General features: G+C 35.7%; 2 protein-coding genes across 4 annotated transcripts in view; one reads left to right on the top strand and one right to left on the bottom strand.

Moving 5' to 3' along the window:
* SOX6 (SRY-box transcription factor 6) overlaps positions 1-24604 on the top strand; it is a 482345-nt gene that overhangs the window by 438851 nt on the left and 18890 nt on the right. The window contains exons 15-17 of one of the 3 annotated variants that reach the window (XR_014585614.1): positions 4401-4499; positions 4591-4697; positions 17755-20679. The exons of 1 other annotated variant lie outside the window; for it this stretch is intronic. The gene's annotated coding sequence lies outside the window, so the exon portion shown is untranslated. Of the gene's footprint in view, positions 1-4400; positions 4500-4590; positions 4698-17754; positions 20680-24604 lie in introns of those variants that run through there. One more of the 3 variants, XR_014585613.1, reaches the window with a different exon arrangement.
* INSC (INSC spindle orientation adaptor protein) overlaps positions 5538-24604 on the bottom strand; it is a 510527-nt gene continuing 491460 nt past the window's right edge. The window contains exons 33-34 of the mRNA XM_083840240.1: positions 23420-23494; positions 5538-14079 (exon numbers count right to left, since the gene is read on the bottom strand). The gene's annotated coding sequence lies outside the window, so the exon portion shown is untranslated. The remainder of the gene's footprint in view (positions 14080-23419; positions 23495-24604) is intronic.

The raw sequence follows: 24604 nt of genomic DNA, 5'->3' as shown, positions 1-24604 counted from the left end.
AATTCCACAGAATTTGCTTTGGTGTGTCTAAAAGCTTAGTGACTAAAGGCTTTTCTAGCTGTCACTCAACTAACACTGGGACCACGTGTCAGTGGTTTCTTTCATGCATGTAACTGTTCCAAACACAGCTGCCCTCAACGTATCTGTTGGATCATGGCCTTATTATCTGGCCATTTTCTAACTACTGTCAAATTTCGTACTTTCACAGTGGCATTAAGGTTGCTGTTGTCATTTTTTGATGGAATACAGCCCTGTCGTTGGATTTAAAACTGTAGAGAAAAAAAAAAGTCTACTGCTGCATATAAAATATTGCTTCCTAAATCCAAGTGTAGCCAAGTGGACTGTTCAGATATTTAGAAGGTTCTTAAATTATTTTCACTTTACAAATATGTTTATGTATTCCATTTTGCTAACTTCTTAGGTTAATACAAAATTGCTTTCCTGGCTTGACATTGACATAAATGTTCTTTTTTTTCTTTTTTTTTTTTTCCTTCTTTTTACAGAGGACAGTTAATTTTGTTGCTTGATATTTAGAACAGATACTAGCTTTGAATAGAACATTGTTTCCCAGCCAGATCAGTAGCTACCTCATGTTTTTTTTTTTTCAGTGTTAGCTCAGAACTGGCAACAATACAGCAGTAAAAGAAGTAAAAGTTAGGATGTTCAGAGATTGTTTAGATTTGATCCAATAGCAAACATTGCTAATTTCTTTTTTTATAAGACTTCTCGCTCTCCAGTAACTATTTGTAGATGTCAGCCTCTAACCTTATTTTAATGAGAATGGCAACTCTAAATCCCTTCTGATCTCTTTTATTTCTTACTGGTTCTAAATGAGGATGTTCCTAGTGTGTATTAATCTCACTTGGAGATGTTTAATCAACTGATCTCAAAGAGGCCAAGTCTTCTTATGTTGCCTGCTATCACTTTGGCTCTTCTGCATTGCTAGGGTCAACCTGTGTTAGTATGTCTGCTGTTTGCACTAATTCAAACCAAGAAAGTTCTAAATTCAGACTTTTTCCCACAAGACTAGAGAATTACCTTCATTTCATTTTGTTGAATCCTATCTAAGAGAAGAACAAAAGGAGTAAAATGTCATTTACATATTCATTTAACATAAATGAGACAAATACCTTGATTTCTTTGTTCCCCTCCATTTATTTCTTTCTGAAAATTTTAGCATTTTGCCTTTTTTTTTTTTTCTTCTTCTCTTTTTATCCTTGTTTAAGCTGCCAGGCCAAATGAGGAAACAATTACAGGATGTTGGCTTTAAAAGTGTCTGGCTTTGCCAAATAAGTTTATCTTTTTTTTTTTTTTTTTCATTGTGGCTTAAAACATGCTAAATTCAAAGCCAAGTTACTAACCTAAAACTCATGGCAACATTTTTTTTTTTTTTTTTTTGCATTGAGTTTACAATAAACTTGTATAGTTTTTCCACAATCCCTTTGCCAGTGATTAGTTTGGAAGATAGTATGTTTTGAATTTGCTGAGAGATCTACTGCTCTTAGCTTAGTTTTAGTACTTTTAAAAAGCAATCAATAATGCCCGTTTTGTAATAAGCAAAATTTATGAACTGACAAGCAAAATGTAATTATAGTGGGTATTCCATACAAGAAAAAAGAGGTGATCTTAAAGCCATCTCAGCATTCTGTTTGCACTCATTTTCATTCATATAAATGATTAAGTGGTTATGTGCTGAAACATTTCTCTCTCAAGGCTTAACATGAGTCTGGAAAAGTTGTTGCCAAAGATTTCTATAATGAAGTCAATGACCATTTGCATTAACTTTTCATTGTTACATACAGACTAAAGTTTTCACGGTATTATTTTTATGAGTAAATCCCTAGCTCAGCAGCAACTTTGACACCTTTTATTTTTGATCTCTGGGGGCTGTACTCCAAAGACATGTAAATTCATGACAAAAGTGGAGCCTCTATCATAAACTGCGTGAGTTTTGCAATTAATTAAACTGTTTCCTTCTGCCTTTCCTGTGCTGAGAAATGGCTCCTTCCTGAGTGAACCACTATAAGAACATTCCAAAAATAAGATACAGTGAAGAAGAAAAAGAAAATAAAAGATTTTCCTGGTTTTAAATGATCTTTTCTTATAGGGCCTGATCCAAAACTCAGTGAGGTTTGTGAAAAAACACCCACTGAGTTCAGTAGGCTTTGGAAAAATCTCAAAAATAGAGATGTTAATTTAGTTTCCATTTAGATCCAGGTCAAAGCTACGCTTTGTCTATTCTATTTAGCAATGCATTGAAATAATATGAAGTTAAATAAACATTCTGTCTTTTAATAATCAGAAAATACAGTGAATACCGTGAATTTTAGTACAAATTAAGCAGTTCAGGCAGTCAGGTAAAGCCTATCTAGTTCTGAAATGGACACATTTTGACACAGATCCTAGCTGTTCTTCCTACTTTGCTTTTTGCTTATATATATTTCTGCATCACCAGTTTTGACTGCAGACTCTTACCGAAGGATGTCCTATTCTAGGTATTAAAAGCAAGCAAACAAGCAAAACCAAACCTAAACGACCAACAACAAATAAAACCTTGAAGTCTTTGACTTTTAATGTCTTCATGTATTTAAAGAAATTTGTATCTAACCAGTGTTGGTCAAATCATCAGATGGGACCGCCAGCTGTGCCCAATATGTAATGTTAGTCTTTAAACTTGTATGAAGTATTGCTACAGCAGCAACAATTCCATAACTGCAGACACAGAGGACATTACTTGCAGTGCTGACATGTTTATACCTAAGGTTAGAATAAATTAATTTGCCAGGCCTGAGGTTGGAGTAAGTGAAAACCTGCAAGTCTGCAGGATTTACTGGAAAATGTGGATCAACGCTTTTAGAGGATAAAAACCCTCACTATCGCCTTCTTCAGTAATAAACTCAAATTGGGAGATTTGTGCATGATCCATAAAGGTCCACTGACCTTTGTGAGGCAATATATGGGTGAAGAGATAGTTGGCAAAAATCTTTTCTTAGGACTGGGGCCTAAGACTTACTGTTGGGTAGGATGAAAGGAGAAATCTGAGCCTGCTCTCAGATATGTTTCTCCATGCAGCAAAGTAGCACAATGATAGCTATTGTTATGCTAGATGCAAATTCCAGCTACAAACATTACATCAGTTTTCTTACAGGATTAAAAAAAGAAGCCTTCCAGATACCCATATTTCATTTGTGGAAAGTAAAATAATGGTGCTGTTAGCTACTGGGTAGAAGATAATTTATATACTGTGTGTGAAACATTTTTCATTAAATCAGGCCTAGAAGATACTTATGTGGATTTGACTTGTGAGATTAGCAAATAGCCTATATTTTATAGACTTATTTCATATCAGAGAATGTTATCAATGTTTTCATAACTAGTCGGCAACCAAGTGGATTAGCTGAAATTGGTACTAGTCACCAGATCTCATGTTAAGCTTGTTTAGCTTTTTTGTGAATAAAAAGAAAAAAAGGACAGAGCTAAACCCTGACTTCACTCAAGGTTCAACAGGCTTATCTTGAGTTTGGAGGAGAAAGATACAAATCAGGCTTCCGTTTCTTGATGAAATGTTATCGCAAGCTGACCAGTATGCCAGCCTCAGTTCAGTAGAAAAGCTTGCTGATTTAAGCCCTGTACATGTATCCATATATTAACATGGACTGCAAATTTAATTGCCTAAGACTGGGATGATGGTCTGGATATTTGAGCCTTCCTCTCCTTATAGTGGATGTCTGACAAGACGCTCACTTGATCTTCAAAACAGACTGACTGGCAACTCTGCAAACCTTATTTTCTTCTTATTTCACAAAAATGACCAATATTTGGAATCCTCCCTATTTTAAACCCCTGGGAATTATCCATGCACTTAACCTGTTTTTAGTCTCTAGGTGCTCCCAGGGATGTGAACCAAACCAAGCACATAGATACTACAGTGAAGCTGCAAAGTTTCTGAAGGAGTCACTGTCTTGCTCACTCTGTTGGTATAGAGGTAATGCAGAAGGACTCACAGAATCATAGAATGGCTTGGGTTGGAAGGGACCGTAAAGATCATCTAGTTCCAAGCCCACTGCCATGGGAAGGGATGCCACCCACTAGATCAGGTTGCACAGGGCCTCATCCAACCTGGTCTTGAATCACACGTGGACTTTAGCACATGGAAGTTATCCTGAGATAGGGTAACTCTTAACTGCAGCCTCTTTTCAGGCTATGGAAACTCTTTGTGTCAGTGCCAGGAGAGTGATAGGAATAATTGTAATGGACAATTAAGAAATGCAAGACAGACCCACAAATAAGTGTTCATGCTAGAAATTGTTTTGTTTGGTAGAAAGGGGAGGGTAATCAGTGTTTCCAATGAACCTATTTTCCACTCTGTAAATCTGAGTTTTGTTCTTTGTGTCTTGCAGCCCATATTTTCTCAGTTAGAAACCTCTGTTTGGTTCTGTATTACTGAGCTTTGTAACATGACTGCAATTAGAAGACACTTAACTGAGACAGAGGAAACGGTATACCATTGAAACCTTTTCTTAAGAAAAAAAGGGACAATTTTCAACATTTAGGTGATTAGAACCTGTCATTTCATGTTGTTGTTTTCAGGCTGACACAGATGACAGGACAAAGGAGCATACATGGAAATAAAATGAAAATTCAGAACAGATGTCAGGACACATTTTTCATGCTGAATGTGCAGAGTGGCCAACCAGGTAAGGCAAAAGCATTTTCCCATTTAGGAAATAATTAGATGGACCATCATGGACAAAATGGCTTTATCAATTTCCTTTATCTTTAATTTTCTTACATTCATATTATACTCAAGTTGCTGTTCACTTTTATCTGACTGGAAGCTTCATCGTCATCTGGACGTGAACCTAGTTCTTATAGAAATGAATTAACTATTAACTGCCAAGTGAACTAGATATTCTGTCAATATTATATCATGCTGTTACGTTCAAGGTCTAGCAGTGCATCCATTTTGAAGTTCAGAGTGTGTCTGAAAGTTTTTATCACAGTTACAAAATGGAGTATAGGACAAAATTAGAGTGACAGAAGACATGCTGTTTTTATTATCTTGACAAGTCTAATTATTTTTAAGTGATAAAAATGTTACACAAGAATGAATTTAGGAGATAATTTAGGAAAAAAAAAAAGCACCAAAAACCACACAAATGAAATGGAGAAAATCAAAACCAAAACAACGATAAAAAGGTGAATGCGATTCTGGGATCTTTGCTTTAGCTGAGGCTTTAGTCCCAAATCTGGTATAGACTTCCTATGTAATCTTGCTGCCAGTCTTCTACAATGCCGTGCCTTATCTTTCATGTTCAGAAATAGAATAATTTTATTTTCTCAGGTGAATGCGACTGTGAAACTGTAATTATTTGGGGCACTAACATTTCAAATGTGCATGTGTGTATAAATATAATACTACCTTATATAAGGGGTGTGTGTGTGTATGCATGTGAAAGATAGAAGTTTGGTATAAGTATATATGTGAGCCCTTCTTCTGAATATCAGCTTTTTTGATATGCCTTTTTTATGGGTGGAAGACTTAATGGTGTCCTTGTGGTGGCTGAGGTCATTAAAAATGTCCTCAATAACATTAACAATGACCACTACTGTATGACCATAGAATGAAAGGGCTACTGCTTTATTCCTAAATCATAAATGTCTAGTATTAAATCGGAAGAAGAATAAAATTGTGCAAATACAATTACTGAGTCCTGGTTTCCTCTCACATCAAATTTACATGGAATCCATCACAATTCTTCCTAATATATTACAGTTAAGGATAAATTCTGTATGCTGTATTGTTATGTGGCAGAAGAAATGTGAATGGAAAGCCAAATTCTTCAGTGCACAATGAATGTTTCACCAACAGTTTAACTGGGCTCTGCAGCCAGTTTTGCAGGGGGAATGTATTGCTCCATTTTCCCCTCCCTTCATGCATATGTAACAGGAAAAAGAAATGACTAGTACCAAGTATTTACACCACACGTATACATACAGTCTTAAAAATTACATTGCATTGCTTTGAAATTCCTTAGAGAATTTCATGCTGCTGTAGGGAGAGAAAAACCTATCATTTTTTTCATGTCTGCACTACTGAAAATGCCCATTTCCTGCTCTGTCCTGCTCAAGACTTTCTACCCTGTGCTGTCATACTCAAGGCTATTCTTCACCCGCCTTTCACAGTTTTGAGATCATTAGTAATAACAGATTTGAAATAAGATTCAGCATTCCAGGTATTTGGATTTGAATACCAATAGCATGAGTTTAGAATTACACATTTTTACTTAAATGATTTATTTGCATTCCTTTCCAGATGCTTTCTTCATTCTTCAATATTTAATTGACTTTTAATCATGTTTTGAAAGCTGTTTTTGTAACCATGAGGCTATGAACTTTATGTTCTTCTTAAAAAAAAAAAAAAAAAGAAAAGAATTCATATGAAACGATATGATAAAGAAATTACATTTTTAAAGGAAAGAATTAGGAGGATTCATCTAAATTGACTAATAAAATAGTCTAATTGGGCTTTACAGTGGAGACAGAAGCATCTCCAGCAAGTGCTACATTCCACAGCAATGTGGACTGAATAGACCATTAGCAGGATCTAAGCAGTTTATTTAGTTTTGGACATCTACAGTTAGGTCACAGTATGTCTCAGAAGTAGTGAAGATTTATATAAAATTGAGATCTGGCAGTGTTGTTTACTAAAATGAATTGTAAACTGTATTTGCATGTGGTGTTTTCAATTTACAGCTTATATTCTCTGGGCTAGAAATTCTCATTATTTTAACTTTTTCTGATTCAGTTTGGGAAAAGGCATTATTCGTAAGCTAAAATAGTATGTGTAGCTTTCCCATTGTCCTTACTATGAATGCATGGTACTACAGTAAAATGCAAAAAGGTTCTGTTTAGTTGTGTTTAGCTCAATTTAGCAAAAAAGTTTCTGGTTTTGACATGCATATTTGTCAAAATCTCGACCAGACAAGAGTCTGCAAATGTCATAGAACAGCTGTAATACTAATATGTTTTTTTTGTATTCTTAATGCAGTAATATATCATATGAAGTATACAACAGTTACCAAGATCTTGTAAAATCAAATAACAAAAAAACTATCAAATCAAGTACCAAGAATTTAGCTTAGTAGTATAATTTAATTTGCAGTCAGTAAGCAGGGAAGCCATTTCAAAACAATGTTTCTGTAATATTAGGGAAGACAAAATATCCCCTTAATATTCCTGTGGTTAACTTTAAGATACAAAGTCTGCAGACTTGTGTAGCTAAGGTTAATTTCCTGGATATCTATTTGTAGGCACAGGGGTATTAATTTGGCAATAATCCATACTGTAGAAGAAAACCTACTGTGGAGGAGAAGGGGCTTGGTGAGGAGGAAAAATTGCATTACATTCAGCATGCAATTGCAAGGCCAATTGTTGAATATTTAAGACTATTTAATTGACTATTTAGAGACTATTTAGAAGACTGACTAGAAAATGAGAGCCACATGAAAATCCATGTCCTGTCACAGATAATTTCTTGGTTTCGCAGGGAGTCTAGCATTTCTACACATCACTTTTTCTGCCTCCAAGGGAATGGTAAAGTTAAATTTGTAAATGTATTTTCAAATTCTCAGAGGAAAGGTGCTATGTGTGTGCAGAGTATTATTAGTAATAAGATCACTACGTTGTGTCAATTGGCATAGTTGCATCCTGGAAAATAGTTCTCATATCATTATTAGCCATGACGATTCCAAGAGGAAATGTTTAGTACAATACTACAAAATGGAGTTCTTTAGAGCATATTTTCTTTATTTTTATGGGCCACTGAAAGTAATAACTGACCCTTTTAAAATGTAAGGCATTATTTCCTTTTCAGTTTCCAGTGCTGAAAACACTGAATGCAAAAAAGTGATTGTGTGTATCATTCCTCTTTTCTTCCACATAATTTCTTAATGTATACAGCAGTGGAGAATTTTAAGAGATTCCTTTCATGCGACGTAAGAACAAATTATCTTCATTCAGTCCAATTTATACATGAGAAGAACTGACTCAAAACAGTCCTGTGATCAATGCTGCTATGACTACCTTAAATACATTCACTGAATATTATCTCTACAGAAAATAGCCATGTAGGATTAATTGTTATATGAGTTGTTTCTTTTTTAATTGATTTTTAAAGGTTAAAATTTTAAAATGATACTGTCATTTAAATGTAGTGTGAAGGTTTAAGTGCAAATCACTCTAAGGTAACTTTTTTTTTTTTTTTAAGAGCGGACTAATGCAGTATTATGTTTTATAGAGCAATAAAATTATGTACTAAAATTATGCTCATAAATGTAAGCAAATGTAAACCAAGCTATTAGTTATGTTTTCTCAGATAAAAGTGATTAGCATAGCTATCAAACTCTTCTCCCATTTGAATAACAGAATTATGTCTGAAATCTAAAGCTTGTTTGCAAAAGCTGAGTCTTAAAAAGAAATGTAAATCCAGCTATCAATGTTGTATTTGAAAGTGAATGCAGTGGCCTGCCTATCATTCTGCTAACAACTAAGAGCAGAGGAACATGACCCAAATTGTAGCTAAACATATCAATATGAAATGTGCCTCAAACACTATTTTAGAAATCATTCTTAGCATTTTATCATGATCACCTTACTGCTGATCAGACTTACTTAAAAACTATTGTGGTTTGTTTAAACATAAGAATGATGAAAAAGTCGTTTAGCAACAGTCGCTGAGAGACAAAGTTTCATGTATAATTCATGAAGTATGTGGTCATCTACTAGCAAGTTAATTTCCATCTGACAGCTATACTTCTAGTAGTGTCCTCTCAGGAAGGCAATGGTATGTAATTAAAATCGGAACAGAAGAAATTAATACTGATTACTTCATAAAGAATGTCAAAGCTTGAATACTGTTTACCTGTCTTTATAGGATTGAAACAGGTATTTTGACAATTTGTATATGGATGAATCTATTTTCTTGACCCTGTATTCAATTGTTTTCTTACTGCCTAGGAACTGTGGTTAAAATTGCTCCTGGAAAATCCCGTTGTTAAAAATAACAACAACAAAACACACACACACACACACACACCAAACAAACAAACAAAAACAAATGAAAACACCAAGCCCCTACATCAAACCTGCAAGGAACAAATAAAAACTGTCAGTACTAGTAGGTGGCTTTCATGTAATGCTAATATTGATTGGTCAAAGGAAACATTTAGTATTTTAGATGCAAACCACTTCTCAGACAAGTGCAGCATTCTCTTTGCATTCTTCCTGCCTCCCTCCCTTACCCCGTTAAATTCAGTTAATCAGTCATTTGACACATTTAATGGGTGTTTGCCACACTGAGAGACTATGGATGACCAACTCTGGTATCATAAAGGATTTCTTCTTATTCTTTGCAATGAAATTATTACAATAAGAAATAAATAAAATATTATCAGGGTTTACAAGCAGTCATGGAATGAAGAACACTGCAGGGAAGGTTTACACATGATCTTACAGAACAGGATGTTTTTAATGTTTCTAGCAATGTTTTGCATTTACATGCAATGAGAGGTTTAGCCTGTGCTGGCAACTTCCAGAGAAAGTCTTAAGAAGATGGTAGCATATGCTAAAGTTTGTCACTGCCTTCCATCTCCCCTCCCTATGCTACTTAGCAGAGTTGCACTACCATATCCTAAAACTATATCTTTTTAGGCAAGGGCTTTTGTGTGTTTTTGCAATACTTGATGGAAAGTTAGACTTCTGTTTTGATACAAGGACATTTTCTATATAATGGCACAACATCAGTTATCTGTCACATGTATTTCAATTTATTCCATCCGTCCATGTTCTCTTTTTGGAGAGACTGAAGATGCAACGTATACAAAATGTGCAATAACAGGTTCTTGTACAGCGTAACAATAGTGACAGTATTCAGTAATGCAGGTCAAGACAATTTACGGAGAAATTAAATTTATTTAATTTGAAGAATCTGAAAAGATGATTCATATTAAACCTAGAAGAATTCAGACAATAAATGTACACACAACACAGGTGGTGTATATGATGTTATAACATTGCATTGCTCAGGTAAATTGATGTGTATGAGTATTTCATAAAGGTAAGACTGCTAAGTCAAACAGAGATTTACAAATATTGAGCCTCAGGTAATGCGAAGGAAGATTTGTCTAGTACAGTGGCATTTATTAGTAGTTAAAGCAGTTAGTACTGTCCATTCACAGTCTCTGTGGTTCTTAGTAATGAATGAACAAAGCTCTTCTTCCACACTTCCTACGGTCACGTTTTAGAAACATTTCCATGTCAAAAGACTGTACATAGAAAAATACCCATAGAACAATCACCTTATCCTCTTTTCCTCTCATTTCTGAGATGGTCTATAGGATAACACTTGACTTTTCATTTTACCTCAGTAAGACGTATTTTGGCTCATAGCTCTGTTCTTATGTCGTGCTTTTCTTACCTGAATTTACTACATGAATGACATTTTGCTCTGGCTATAATCACGAACTAATGATTACAGATACCATTTTGGGTATTGGGCAGCCGTAGTTAAAAGAAAAGAATCAGAAAATTTCAGTTGGAAGGGCTCTATTGAGATTATCTAGTCCACACCCTGTCTCTCCCTTTCCTCTCAAAGCAGGGCCAGCTTTGAAATTAGATCAAGTGGTGCTGCAGCTCTCATCCAGCCAAGTTTTGAGGGAAGAGTTCTGAGGAAACTGATAGTAAAAATTACTTACCATTTTTTTTGTTTGTTTTTATGCCTACCACTAATTGTCTAAAATTAGCTGATGGTAGAGTACTGGATTAGATAGCTCAAACAATTCCTTCAGTTTGGAGGCTTTTAAGAGGAAAATGCAGTATCAGTGCTGGGATGTGTTGAATACTATTTTGCATGATGTTCTTGCCTTTTCACTATACTTTCAATGAGAATTTGTTTTCTTATTTCAAAGGACAGGCTGGTTATGGGGCTGGGAAGAACTGAGTTCTAAAAAATGTGGGGAAAGGTACAAAAAGAGTAATTAGAGCTGGCCAGAAGTGGCATAAAGTAAACCGTAAACTAAAGTGACAGGGAATGTACAGATACAGGGAAAATTTCCGGGTTTAATGACAGTAAAAAATGAATGAAGACTGCTTAAGGGTGAGAACATCAACAGTGAGATTAATGGTGAGCAGTGGCAGCAGCTGTCACGTCAATACAGTATTAAGTTTGTAAATGTTTTAAGCATAAAAATTCTATAAGGAGAAACATTCCATGTGGTTAAATTGAGGTTTATACTATCTGCAATTTTGTAAGACCCACTGGACAACAATTATATCAAGTAAATATTTTCAGATGGTCAAAATATAAGACATGATGTTACATGTGCTGAAAAAATCTGTCATGCTGCAGTGTTTAACACAAGCTGAAAGAACAGTATAAACTGCCAGTAAATATAAATGAAATGAAAACAAACACTGCAGTGCATGACTTCCTGTGGGATTTGATATTAATCCCCACTTATGAGGAATAGTCTGTACAACATATTTTCCCTAGGGGACTTGTGAGTTATCCAGCTAATCCTTTTTCAAGGCATATGATTTGTATCCGGCAAGAAATCACACAGAATTTTTTCAACCAGCTCCAAATATATAGTATTGATAATGAAGTCTATGTAGATGGATTTGTGTGAAAAAAAAAACAAACAACAGCAATACACACCTTGGAAAACAAGCTTAATGTGTGTGTTTCATTATGCTTTGGTCTGCACTATAACTTTCAGATAAAGGTGCAGTTTTAAACATCTGATTTTTTTCTTTTAAGTTCTCTTTGGATTCAGTTCCTCTCCTTTGTGTTTTCAATCATTTTCCTGTTACTACATGTGTTTTTATTGGATGTAAATAACAGATTAATTGTTCTAATTGTTTTTAGTCTTTTTGTATCCTAGCGATGGATGTTCTCTCTGTGATGGTTTTGAAGTCTCTTGTGCTTAACAGCATAACTTTTTTCAGATTCAGATTCTTCTGTCTGATATGTTCTCAATTACATCCTAGTAACAGCATCTGTACCCTCCCCATCTTGTGGAAGGTAAAAGAAGAAAACCTCTCCCTTTGTTTCGATCATAGGTAGAAGGTTGTTTGCAGTATGTCATATCAGAGGATCCTTAAAGACACGCTGGGTTAGCACCTTCACAATCTTTTTTAAAGTCTAGCCACTCTGTTAGATCAAGACTAGATACTTTAAAAGTTATATGTTCCTTTTCCATTTAAATAAAATGTTATTGAATTGCAACTAAAACTAACTTAATTCTGTTAGTATGAATACTAAAACTGTTAGATGGACATTTATTATTTCTGTCTGAAATTTCTGAAAATTATTTCTGTCCCCAGAGAGAAAAAATGTGGAGAAGGCCACTGTTCTAAGGGCTTGCTGCCAAAAAGTAGATCAGAATTGTTTGGATGAAGTATTAGCTGGGGTTCACTGCTTTCACAAAGTCTGAGGTGGGAGAATGGCCTGTGTTAGCTATTAGATCATTTCCTAAGCTAAGCCTGGATGTATAGGCATTGTACGTTTTTAGTTTGTGCAGAATACCTCATTTACTTCTCATGTTTGGAGACTGAAATACAAAAATGCCTAATGTTGAACAGTTGTTACTCCCAGTAGTAACATGTATGTGGTACAATGGTAGCAAATATTCCAAAGACTAAATCTTGGCCTGAGATTACTTGTATGCTAAGTATAGTAATTACATTGTTCAGATGTTTATTCTAAGAGTTCAAGTTTGATATATTGCTGCTCATTTAAATAGGCATCACAAGGTGGAAAGGATCTAGGGATATTTAAAGTTTTTCCAAAATGATCTTTCTTTAAGCGTGTTTTCCTATGCAACTGGTGTCTCTTTAGTTCCAGTGAGATGAGAACACTTAGAATAAAATCTTTCTTTGCTGATGAAACATAGGCTGAGTTTGTCTTTTTTTTTTGAAAAAATCAGATTACCATTTTTTTCTTTATTGAATGGTTTTGACACAGTAAGCATAGATACATAGTGCTGAACAACTTCAGAAAGGATGAGCACCTTGCTCTCAGATGAATACAAAGGCACTTGTGATCTTTTGTGAATCACTTGGGAATGTAGAGATTTTAACTCTTATAGTTGTTTGTTGCAGTTATTGGTTGCTTAGAGTAATATTCTTGGCTTTTAAAAAAACTTTTTTTGTGTTTGAGTGAGTTGAACTTTGTATCGAGTTTCCATGTGTATGTGAAGGGATGACACTGGGTCTTGTATCTTTGACTTACTGTGTAAGGGTATAGCTTCTTTATTTGGTTTCTGCAGTGCTGGAAAGAGAATTTTTTTACCTTGTAGCCTATGATTTTCTTATATTTGTTGTGGTTCATGTTTTGTTCTTTGTATACGTTCTACCAGTGGCAGAGTTTCAGATCGTCAAACCAGCGGCTTCCCAAGTTAATTCTGAGAAGATTCAAGAGAAGCTATAGATTTCATAAACCTCAGTTTCTAGTTCTGTTCATAAGACTTTCAACTGTAATAGCTTTGGCTGTCCCAGTTTTGGGACTCTTAGCTTGATATTTGCTGAGTCAAGAGAAGTACTATCTGCTTGGTCCTTTCTGCTGTTGCATACAATAGTCAGTTCTTCATAGTAATGTCAGTTACTTATTGTCCATGTTTTCCAAAATGGACTTGAAACAACACAGAGATGATCCTGACTTCCTATTGTTAAATAGCTCAAGTTTCTACTGGGAGCAAAATCCACTTATATTACTTATCGGGCTTCTATTAACTTGGGTAGACCATCAGCTCAATGTCAGGCCTGTAAGATGTTCCAAGCCTTTAGCAGTTCTGTAAACTTAAGATTCATATTTGGCTCAGGAAGTCCATAAATTTAATAAAAAACAGGAAAGAATGTATATGTCTACCAGTCAGGTTACTATTAGTTGATGGGTTTATTCCCTGACTGCTGGAAATGGAGTGTCATGAAATGCTCTTTGTCTTGGTCCAGGCACTTACCTTTTATATTAGACTTCGTTGTAGAAACATCTCACTTTCTATAAGTCATCTTTTACATGTTCTGGTGAAGAAGGACAAGACAAGGAAGTAAAAAGAAGGGCATTTGCTATCAATTTTGCATAGTAAACTGCTTCTTGGAGGATTCCAACCTGGAAATTCTGTTGCAGGTAATGAGTTAATCAGTGGCATCTGCAATGTTACTTGCTTTTCCAAGTACATACAGTACTTAGCTAAGAAATGTTTCTTATATACCATGCACTGTAGTCTCAGTCCCAGATACTTTTAAAACACTTAATTCTTCTGATGATTTAACAACCTATACAACAGTCAGAATGTCCAGAAGGAGAATCCATTTGTTCTCCATGCACCATCTCTCTAACAAAATAGAAACCAGTGGATGGAAACTCTGAGAACATGAAATTCTTGCTAATATGAAGTTGGATTCATACTGATGGTTAACTTGCTGAACACCAGGAACATAAGAAGTGCCAAGACTGTTTCCTCTCTTTTACCATATAGGCTATCTCTTTTACTCTTTTACCATATACTCTATCAAAAAAATGAAGGAGCACCTTGTCAATGCTTAAACTTTTCTGTTATCAATAGATAATCTTACATGATCCTAAGGACTTTTTGTGCTCAAAGGTAGGGATGCCAAACACAAGCTGAAAAAGAGAATGGCCTCTCTGGTATGCTGCCCATCATACACAAATTAAATTACTTAGAAATAAGCATAAAATTTGTAGTGTCAATTGTTTTGACATTGATTTGACTGCAAATGGACAAGCTCACTCTTATGTAACTGTAAGTTTCAGGAGCCTGAGCTGTACTTAAAAATGAACTCAGTGTACAGTTCCCTAAGGCACAGCTATTGTCATAATCTTTCCCTACTTCATCAGTAGAAACTTGAGGTAAGTAAAGTGTTTATTGTGTGTAAGCCACATAATAAGCACTCACATGTATGGGAGCTACCTAATAGACCCAAATTTAAGAAGCCATATGGGAAATGGACTGTAAAGCAGAAAGCACTGTACCTCTGCCTAGTCCCAGTGTGTATTTAAATTCTAAAGCTGCAGAGTTGTCTGTTGGCACAGCTTTGTCAAAGTAATGCTGACCACTCTAGTGGAATCCTAACAAATTGAAATCATCTGGATGCACTGACAGAAGCCAAAAGCTGACTTTATATGGCTTTTTCCAACTGAGCAACCAGACCACAACACTGGACCATGTGGGTGGCCTCACCCACTTGCATATATGACACTTCTGGAAGTGAAATGGCTATGAAATCACTAACTGATTTACCCTCTGTATAAAACAGCTAGTTTGTCTTAGTGACTTAAAAGGCTCTGATGAGCCATCTTTATGGCTAAGATTCTCAAAATCAAGATGAGGAAAATTTGACAATTGTACAATTACCTGCTTCATGTACAAAGCTTAAGCACTGAAAAACTTAGCTTACAAAACAGTTGGATACAGTCTGTGTATAGAGATGTTGTTGCGTTTACTTCTTAAAGACTAACTAGCATAATTGAATTGTGTTTTCCAGAAAAGCAATATCTACTTGTATTCTGTGTAAAAGTTACTTGAGGAATTAGGGTATAATCAATTGGATGAGCCTAGTAAAATTAACTTCATAGATTTTCAGGCTGTGTAATGATATCTGTCACAAAGAGAGGACTAAAGACAAATACCTCACTTATCAGTAGTATAAATACAGGACCTTTAAATTTATGTTAAGACCACTGGAAATGGAATTTGTCCCATTGTCTTAGCTTATTGCTTAAAATCTAAAGAAGAAATTATTTAAAGAATACCTGACAGCTGAGTGAGCATGATTCTGTAGTTGACTGAAAGGTACACAAAATGGTCTCAGAATTCATCGGGAAGTTGATCTTGCCTGTTCCCAGAGCTCTGATAGTATGGATAAAATGCAAACTAGATCTTGCCAAACAAAAGCCTGTGGTGCCTGAACACCTTCTAATGAGAAGGAATGAAATCCTGGTTTCTCTGAATTCAGTAACAAAACTCCCATTGAGTTAAACAGGGAATGGGTAGGGGGTGAAGGCGCTGGGAGGGTGGTGACAAAGTTTCACCTAGAGTATTTAGCACATGCTTTGAAGAATATATGAGTAAGAGCAGCAATTCATCCTGAGTGCTTTTAAAAGGTAACTGTTATGAGGGGGGGGAAAATGTTGGTGTTGCAAGTAGTGGATAAAACTGAAAAGAGATTCCTTCTTCCTGAGAAATTCTAACTAGCTTTATATTATAATAACATGGAAGGACTCCAGTGGGGTACACGAATCTTGAAAGCACTGAGCATTCAGTAGTATAAAGTGAAATCTTGTTTTTTGTTCTTCATAGGCCCCTCATGTTATAAATTGCCAAATCTGTGTGGTATCATTTCTGTTCATCTGTTGACGATGCATTTTTGGATGCTTGCATTCATGGTTTGAGCTTCTTTCTAATACCTTTTCTACATTATTTGTCCTTTGAAAGTTGATGTTGTCATGCACTTGTCCTGCTTCTGTTGGTATTTATTATATATATGTGTAACAAGAAGTTGAAGGATAGCAAGTGCACCCAGTAACAGCAAAAAGAGGAGGGAAAATGGAGGGTAAAAAGAACTTTTCCACCCTAACAGGAGAATTAAATCACGGCTGCCTCAAAAGAGAATTGTTTCTTTCAGTAACAGTCTAAACTCTGGATTATAGCGCAGCCAAGACATATCCCCAGAAACACAGTGAATGAGCATTGAACAGTGTTATATTTCTTTTATGAAAAACATTCTTCAAAACGTGTGCATAAACAAGAAGCACACATGTTCAACTAAACTATTTTTTGGCTGTCCTGAGGTGTTTATTAACTCATTTGGATTTTTGTATGCATGTAACCCTTTAATTTCCGTACTTGAACTGTAGGCAGGTTTTGATTTTTCTTTCTCAATCATCTGTGCCTCATGGATTTTCAGAATTAGCCTATACAATAGTTATGGTTCAGTGGTTGCCATTATGATCTGAATGTGTGACAACTATTCTTGCAATATTCTGATAACTTTGTTAAAAGCTGAATTTTAACAAGATACTCTACATTCATCTGTATGTTAAATCTTGATTAGTATTAGCAATGATAAACTTGTTACATTGTCAGGACTGAGATTATGACTACAATTAACTTTGCAGCCCTTTACACGCTTAAAACCAGCATTAAATTTCCTTGTTTCCTATTGAAAAAATGGGTACAGTTTTGAGTGATTTTTGTGAAAAGATCATTTCTACATATGAACAAACCAAGCATCTCTTATTAACTATTGTCACCTGAAGAAGATAATGCTTCATCCTGGGGAATAATCTGAAAGGTGACTGAATTCAGGGAGAACTTTATTCCTACTTAGTTTTGATGAGCACTTTTTAAGGACCTCCCACTTCATCTTTCCCCAAAACCTAGTATTTGCCAGATGTCAACAGCAGCAGCAGACAAGTATTCAGGAAACGTAGAGCCTGTTCCCAGAACTGCTGGTCATCAGCTTGGACAGGTTCCTTCACTGATTCTATTTTTGGATTTCTTGCTATCCTTTGCTTTCTTTGCCTTGCCAGTTAAATTTCTTCAGATTGGAGTTGCTTTCTAATATGTTTTAAGAAAGTATACATTGCAGTTGGGTCCCAGCCATTGTTTGGGCCTTAAAACTTTACTGTTTCAAGTCTTTATTCCTCAAAGTACTTTGCACATGTATTTTCAGGAAAAGAATAATAGTGGAAATGAGACTGTTGCCCCTCCATCATCACTCCTTTGCTGCTTTCAAAGTCCTTCTGGAAGATATTGGAAATGTAGTCATGGAGTGTATTTCAAGGAATCTCAAGTAAAGCAAGGAGAAGCTCTATGGAGCCTTTCAGTATTGGATACCAACTAAAAAGACATTTGGCTGAGGCTGATCATCAGTTGCTGAGGTCTGTTTTTAAGTACCTAGTTTGGTTTTTGAATTTTCCTATTGCAGTTGTCTAATTTCAGGGTGCTGCTACGCTTACACAGAAATGCCCATTTTTGATTCTGTTCAGTAATAAATTACAAATTTATTATTTTACACAAAATAACCAGTCAAATATTTGGTATCTAAGGTACATTCTTGGACACAGTAATGTAAATTCTGTCAATCCCATAGAATTTATCATGCGTATTAATCGTTAGACTTCCTTCCTTGTATTCCAGGTGTGGCAGTTCAAGGTGTTAAGCACTAATTAAGCATTAATTCACTAAAAGACTGCAAGAAGGATAAAATAATGTTTTCTTGGTTATGGTACAGGACTGTTGTCCTTTACCATAGCATTTTTTATGTATCTCAGTCAAGCGATGCTTTTAAAGAGTTACTTCATTGTCTGTCTTCTCTTTTGGAGGACCTAGCTGGAGATACAATGCTTTCATTTGTTAAAGTATATATAGTTGCAACTGATTTATCCATAGAGCTAAATAGTCTGAAGCAGGTACTTTGGACCTGAGATTTAGAACCAAAAGAAGGTAGACGTCTTTAATTTATGTGCTGTTCCTATCTGTAAGAGCTGTTAATATTCCCTTAACTCATGGATATGTAGTAAGGTAAAACCTCAGAATGTTACAATATGTATTACCAAAAGTCACAGAGGACTTAGTAATTCTGTTTTCAAAACTGGGCTTGGACAGTACTTTATAAATAAAGTCAGAGGCAGTACATTGAACAATAAAGAGAAAAAATTTTGAACAGCTGCTACACTAGTATCCCTTTGTATTCTTAGATGCAGGATCTTGTAGAAAATTGACAGATTTTAAGTAAGGAGGCTGAATTAAGTTTATGCAGCCAACCTTTTTTTTTTTTTTATTTCTACCTTTGAGGTCTTGAATTTTCACCCCTCGTAACATCACTCTTTTAACAGTTACTTAGTATATAATACACAAACAATAAGAAATTCTATACTTCTGATTATTGTGTTTGCAAAGCATACAATGCATATATATATAATTTATATATATATATATTTGCATATAAATGCACTTTGAATATTTGCAAAGTATACAATGCATATGCATTCCTGAAGAAATAGACCCGGTATATTTGAGATAATCTAGATTATTTGTTGTTAAAGATTGCTTTTTCTGTTGCTGACTATATATTCAGTTTGCCAGGGGAATTTATAGAAGTAGAAAAGAATATCAAAGCCTGAAGTGGCAATTCCAAGTAATGATAGCTGTTTCTACTGTACTATATTTTCTCTGCTGTACTGTACTGTTATTGATACAACTGAATGTCTGTCCAAATCTCTGTGGATTCAGTGATGCCTTAGGCAATTTTGTATCTGAAATGCAACAATCTGCCACATGTACAGCCAAAAAGTTTGAGAACCTGCTCTAAATATCTCTGAGGTTGCAAATTCATGATCCAGGGCCATATGCTGTTGTAAGTTTCAGCATGCTGATGCAGAAGAGTTAAAACATCCTGCACCCCATTGGCAGTAAACGGTAGACAAAGAGTGACCTGACTGAGGTGACTGCTTAGGGATTAGTGGCCCTACAGATGGCATGATGGAGAGCAATCAGAGGTTCTAGATTCATTGCAGCAGTGGCCAAGAGAGAAAAGTTGTATTCTGCTGACTTCTCCTAAATTTGTTTAAATAGGATAGTTAGTGACATGAAGGTAAATGAAATTATGAATGTGATAATATTGGTACAAGATGAAACTGATATAAATTAGTCATGAATATGTGTAGACTGAAAGTTCTGAAAGAACTCTCAGTGAGGAGGAAGCAAAGGTGTTTTAAAATCATGGAAGGGATTTTATGAGAGTGCAACACTTCATCAAAAGTATTTTGCTTGCTTGTTTCATGTAAAAAGCATGACTTTCTAGTCACTATATGCCTTGTTTTGCATTATTTTATAAGTAGCCTATTGATATTCTTGTTTGTCTATAAATGTCTGGGGGAAATATGGAGAATGTTTCATGTGATGGCTGTTCTTATAGTCCAGAATAACTAATCGTTTGTGTTTATGTACATTATGGCATTCTGTGTAATGAAATCAGAAACAAGTATTTGATAAATATTTCCATGCAAACTAATATCTTGCTAGCTCCTGTTTTTATGACCAGGTTAAAGAAGTTCTATGGGTGGGAATAAATATCTTAAACTGAAATTAAAATAATTCTACACTTGTTTCTGACTTCAGAACGGAGATAACACAATTTTGTTTTGTTTCTTGAAGAAGCATTTCCTTTGCTCACACACACCAAAGCAAACATAGAACAGATGCTGATCCCCATGTCACTGCTGGTGGTTTCATATTGGGTAAATATGACTAATTTCAGTAGAGCTATTTCCAACTGCTTTACAGTGACAGAAGAACAGAACCTGCTCTGTACAGGATTGTAGATACAACCAATACCTAAGAAAAAGGATACCATCTAATAGAAATTAGATGGCTCCATCTAATAGAAATTAGACTCCATCTAATAGAAATTAGAGATAGATTTCCAGAATTGCAATGCTGTTCCTGAAAGCTCTTCTCTTTACCTTGTTTCAAGTTTCCTTTTCACTCCATGCAGTAACTCTCCACAATATGGACTGAGACCTAATTGTCCATGTGTGTTCCTAGCACGTCAAACACAGCTACCACTTTCAAGAGGAGTACTAGGAGTTTGCAGGTCAGTGCATCTTTAGAGTCTTTCAACAGACTGCACTACAGATACAACTTAATAGCTACAGGCAGTTTTCTTAAGCACTTTGATAAAATATGACTAAAGAGGTATTCTGGCAATTTTGCTTTTGTTTCTATTTAACTATGAAAAAAAAAAAGGAAAGAAAAAAATGTTTTGCTGAATTGCATGACCTCATGGGCCGTATTTCATGTTCCTCATTGAAATGTGGTTAAAATAATCTTGTATTTAACCAGATCCAAACCTTCAAACAGCAGCATTTTTTTTTTTTTAACGTCAACTTAAAAGACAGACTATTTCATTTTTTCTTTGGCTGCATCCATCAAATACTTACATACACAAAACATTCATCATTAATTAATACGAGCACTGTAATTCATATAAAACAATTATAGCATTTAGAGGCTTTAGAGGAGCTATTATTGCTGCCTTAGCCCTTTTAAAAAATATATTCCCCGAAGGACAAACTGCAATCCATTAATATGTATGTATTATTACTTTTTTGTAACTCCAAGACTGCTGATGTCTGTGAATATGGAAGCATTTATAGGTTATAGACGGTCTGTTAGTTGACTTGCAGTTCTAAGTGCAGTATTTTCTAAAACCTAAAAAGCAGTATTAATTACCCTCTGTCTGTAGTAAAGAATGTAATATTTTTTCTTCTGGAGATTTCACATTTCCTGTGATGCTGCAATAGCAACATTTGTTAGGTTATTTGGAGTAGTTGGCAACATAGGGATAGAAATTTCTGGTTGACTGTTTATTGCACAGATTAATAAAAATCATTCATCTTACATCAGTCTAGCCTTTAAGCAGCTTTCATACTTTTTTAGAATCTCAGTTCTGGGAGATACATTCCAGCATAAGTTTACCCTCTTGTATTGCACGTGAAGGGCAGAATCTTTATGTGCAAAGGCTCATAAAAGGAAAAATTGAGCTAATTCAATAATGTATATACTCCTCCCCACCTAAAACAAGGTATTTTTCATTTACTTTCTCTTTTATACTTTATTCAGCGTTATTCCAACATATCTTGTGTCCTAGCTGTTTAATGGGGTTGATATAAAAGGTTTGTTATGCACGTCTGGAACTGCAGGGAAATGATTGGCTCCTTTTAAAGATATTAAGTGTAGTCAGTTTGGTTTTTATAAATGAAGTAAAAGAACTACTTAAAAAATTTTCAATTCTTCTCCATGATCAGTCTATTGTCACATGCATTTGGCATTCATTATATGCTAGCCCCAGGCGCCTCCAGTCTTGTACTCAGGCCAGCAGTAATTTGGTTTATAGAGATCATATGGCAGGGAAACAGACCTTGAAAGACAGAACTCTAAGAAGCATATTTGATGAATTTCCTATGATTTGAGTCTGGGTTTATTCTTTCCTGTTGTGGAGCAGACACCCTACAGCACACGCGCTGAGGCCCGATGCGCCTGAGCAAGGGGCCAATTAAATGACAATATGCGCACTGTTTTTTCGCACATCTCGGGTTGCATTTCCTATCAGAAAAAGGGAAGGCATGATGGTAGGGGGAGGAGAGGAATAAAAAGGGGGGCCTTGTAAAGGATCCAAATATGGGCAGGAAACCACACAGAGTGAAGGTTGCCTTTGTCATTAGCAATTAATGTAACCGCGAATACTGGAAAAAAAATATGCTGCGGCTGCTAGTGGCACTGGCGTAGCCAGAGCAGCATGTCTTCTGTCTGTCCTTCTTCCCAGCAAGGCTGGCATCCAGGTGCAGCCAGCTCCAAGGCCTCTGCTGTTCCAGCAGATGAACCAGCAGTTTCTTAACCCTTATAGCCAGACAGGTTCCAGTCCTTATTTGAACATGCCTAACAGGTTGTATAAGTGTCAGGACTGGATCTCAGAACTTCCCATAGCCAAATGTTTTCATATTGCTAGCTCTCACTCTCTTGACATGTGCTAGAGTCCCTTGCAGGTTTACAGGCTGTAGTGTGACCTCATGCTCTTGGATGCTGTGGGAAATGTATTCATATATGTCACTGAATGACAAACTAGGCTTCAGCTGAGTGGGACTAAGCTGGTGAGGTTGGATTTTGATACCCTTTCTTACATTCAGCAACATTTTCATCACTGGTATCATCAATGGGATTCTGTAAGTGAGGAAGGTACACTCTATGAGGGAACAGATGTAAGCGTAGCCAAAAGCATGCAGTTACACTTCCCTCTCAGGAATCCCTGACCATTGTGGGTCTTTTCACCCGAGTGTTAGCACAGGCACATGTGCACACATATAGGGAAAAGTTCACTCTGGGGTTTATTTAATTTTAAGACCCTAATTTCTTTGATGGTGTCCAGAGACTACCCAGCTCCTTCTGGGATTTTTTTTAATTGATTTTAATTCCTTTTCCCCTCCTCACTTCTCCTTTCCTTTCTCTTTCCATTTTCTCTCTGCTCTCTCCCCCCCCCTCCATCTTTTTGTAGTAGTTTATAAATGCCACTTTTCATTAATGTGACCAAAATGTCATCAAGTAGTTTAATGCTCTTTAATGTCCTTGTATCGTTTACGTTTTTTGAACAGCATGGAAATGAATCCCATCTGTGGGTTTGCTAACATCAAAAAAGTTTGACAGGCTATTTAGACGTGCTACTTCACATTGCATTAGTGTGTACAATGTCAGGGAGGCAGGAGCCAGAGTGAGGCCATACCGTGCCACCTCACTCCTGACCCCTCCTATAACTGCTCAGAAAGCGACAGATCACTTACCTCAGAAAATCAAAGTCAATTGTGAAGTATCGTGGCCTGGACAGGAGCCCAGAGGCCTCAGGAAAAGTGTGAAGCCTAAATGAAAAAAAAGGCAAAATCATTCCTTTAAAAAAAAAAAAAACACAAATGAAATCAAACCCATCCTTTTTTCCCTGCTAGAGCCAAGAGATCCTCATAATATCACTTGGGTGACTGGATGTGTTCTAATGTTGTCTGACGGTTCATTTCTTTACAGATAATTCAATGCTTCCAATGTCATCTGGTTACATTGTTCAGTTGGGGGGGGGGGTTATTGTTTATTTGTTTTTGCATAGTGGCCGTCTGAAAAATAATGTTTCTAAAATAGGAGATACTGTGCCATCTCATTAAGGCCTATTCCTGCTCTCGGAAAGGCTTATTGTGCTCTTTTTTCAACACTTAGACTTTATGAAGTGATATGTAAAGCTTATGCTCTGAAGTACCCTATGCAAGTTAATACATATAAGGAAACTATAATTTCATATATTGTCAATCCATATTTGAGTTAATGTCTCATAAACAAGGCTCACGGATTTAATTCATTCTTTAGTATGTGATGGGTGTATTTTAAATTTATCTGGCTTTGTGCCATGAGAATCCCTTTTTAAGGCATTTACTGTAAAAAGAGATGGGGCTTTTCATTTCAGGAAAACAAAAGCTTCTGTTCTTCCTGAGACACAGGGAACAGCAGAGAGTGCATTTTAACTGTTAATCATTATAGATAAATGGATAATAATTTCCACCTCTGAGTGCACTAGGATTTACTTGCGAGTTTTTAAACCCTCCCACATAGTGCATTTGCATACACAAATATAATTTAATTTTAAGAAGGAATGTAAATAAATAACCTTGTATAGTGGCATCAAGTTTTCAAAGCCAAGGTAATATTTTATAAGCATAAAATAAAAATGCCTTTAAGGCAATTACTGTGAGTGCACCAGGTCTTTAGTCTTTAAGAATTGGGTTTGTGTGAGGTAACATACAATTCTGTTGCTTGTTGTATTGTGCTGAAAGGTAAAACAAAAAGTACAAAAACAGTAAATAGTAAACCTTATTTTACTTTTAAATTGGTAGCATCAGGATAATTTCACTAAAGCCAGATGAAATCGGCACCATTTCGTGCTGTGGTCTAAGCACTGTTTACACGGAGTCAAGATACAAACATAA

Source organism: Anser anser (genome assembly GCF_964211835.1).
Source record: "Anser anser genome assembly, chromosome: 5".
NCBI lineage: Eukaryota > Metazoa > Chordata > Aves > Anseriformes > Anatidae > Anser > Anser anser.
Note: the sequence above shows the minus strand (reverse complement) of the source record. Positions and strands in the feature narration are given on the sequence as shown.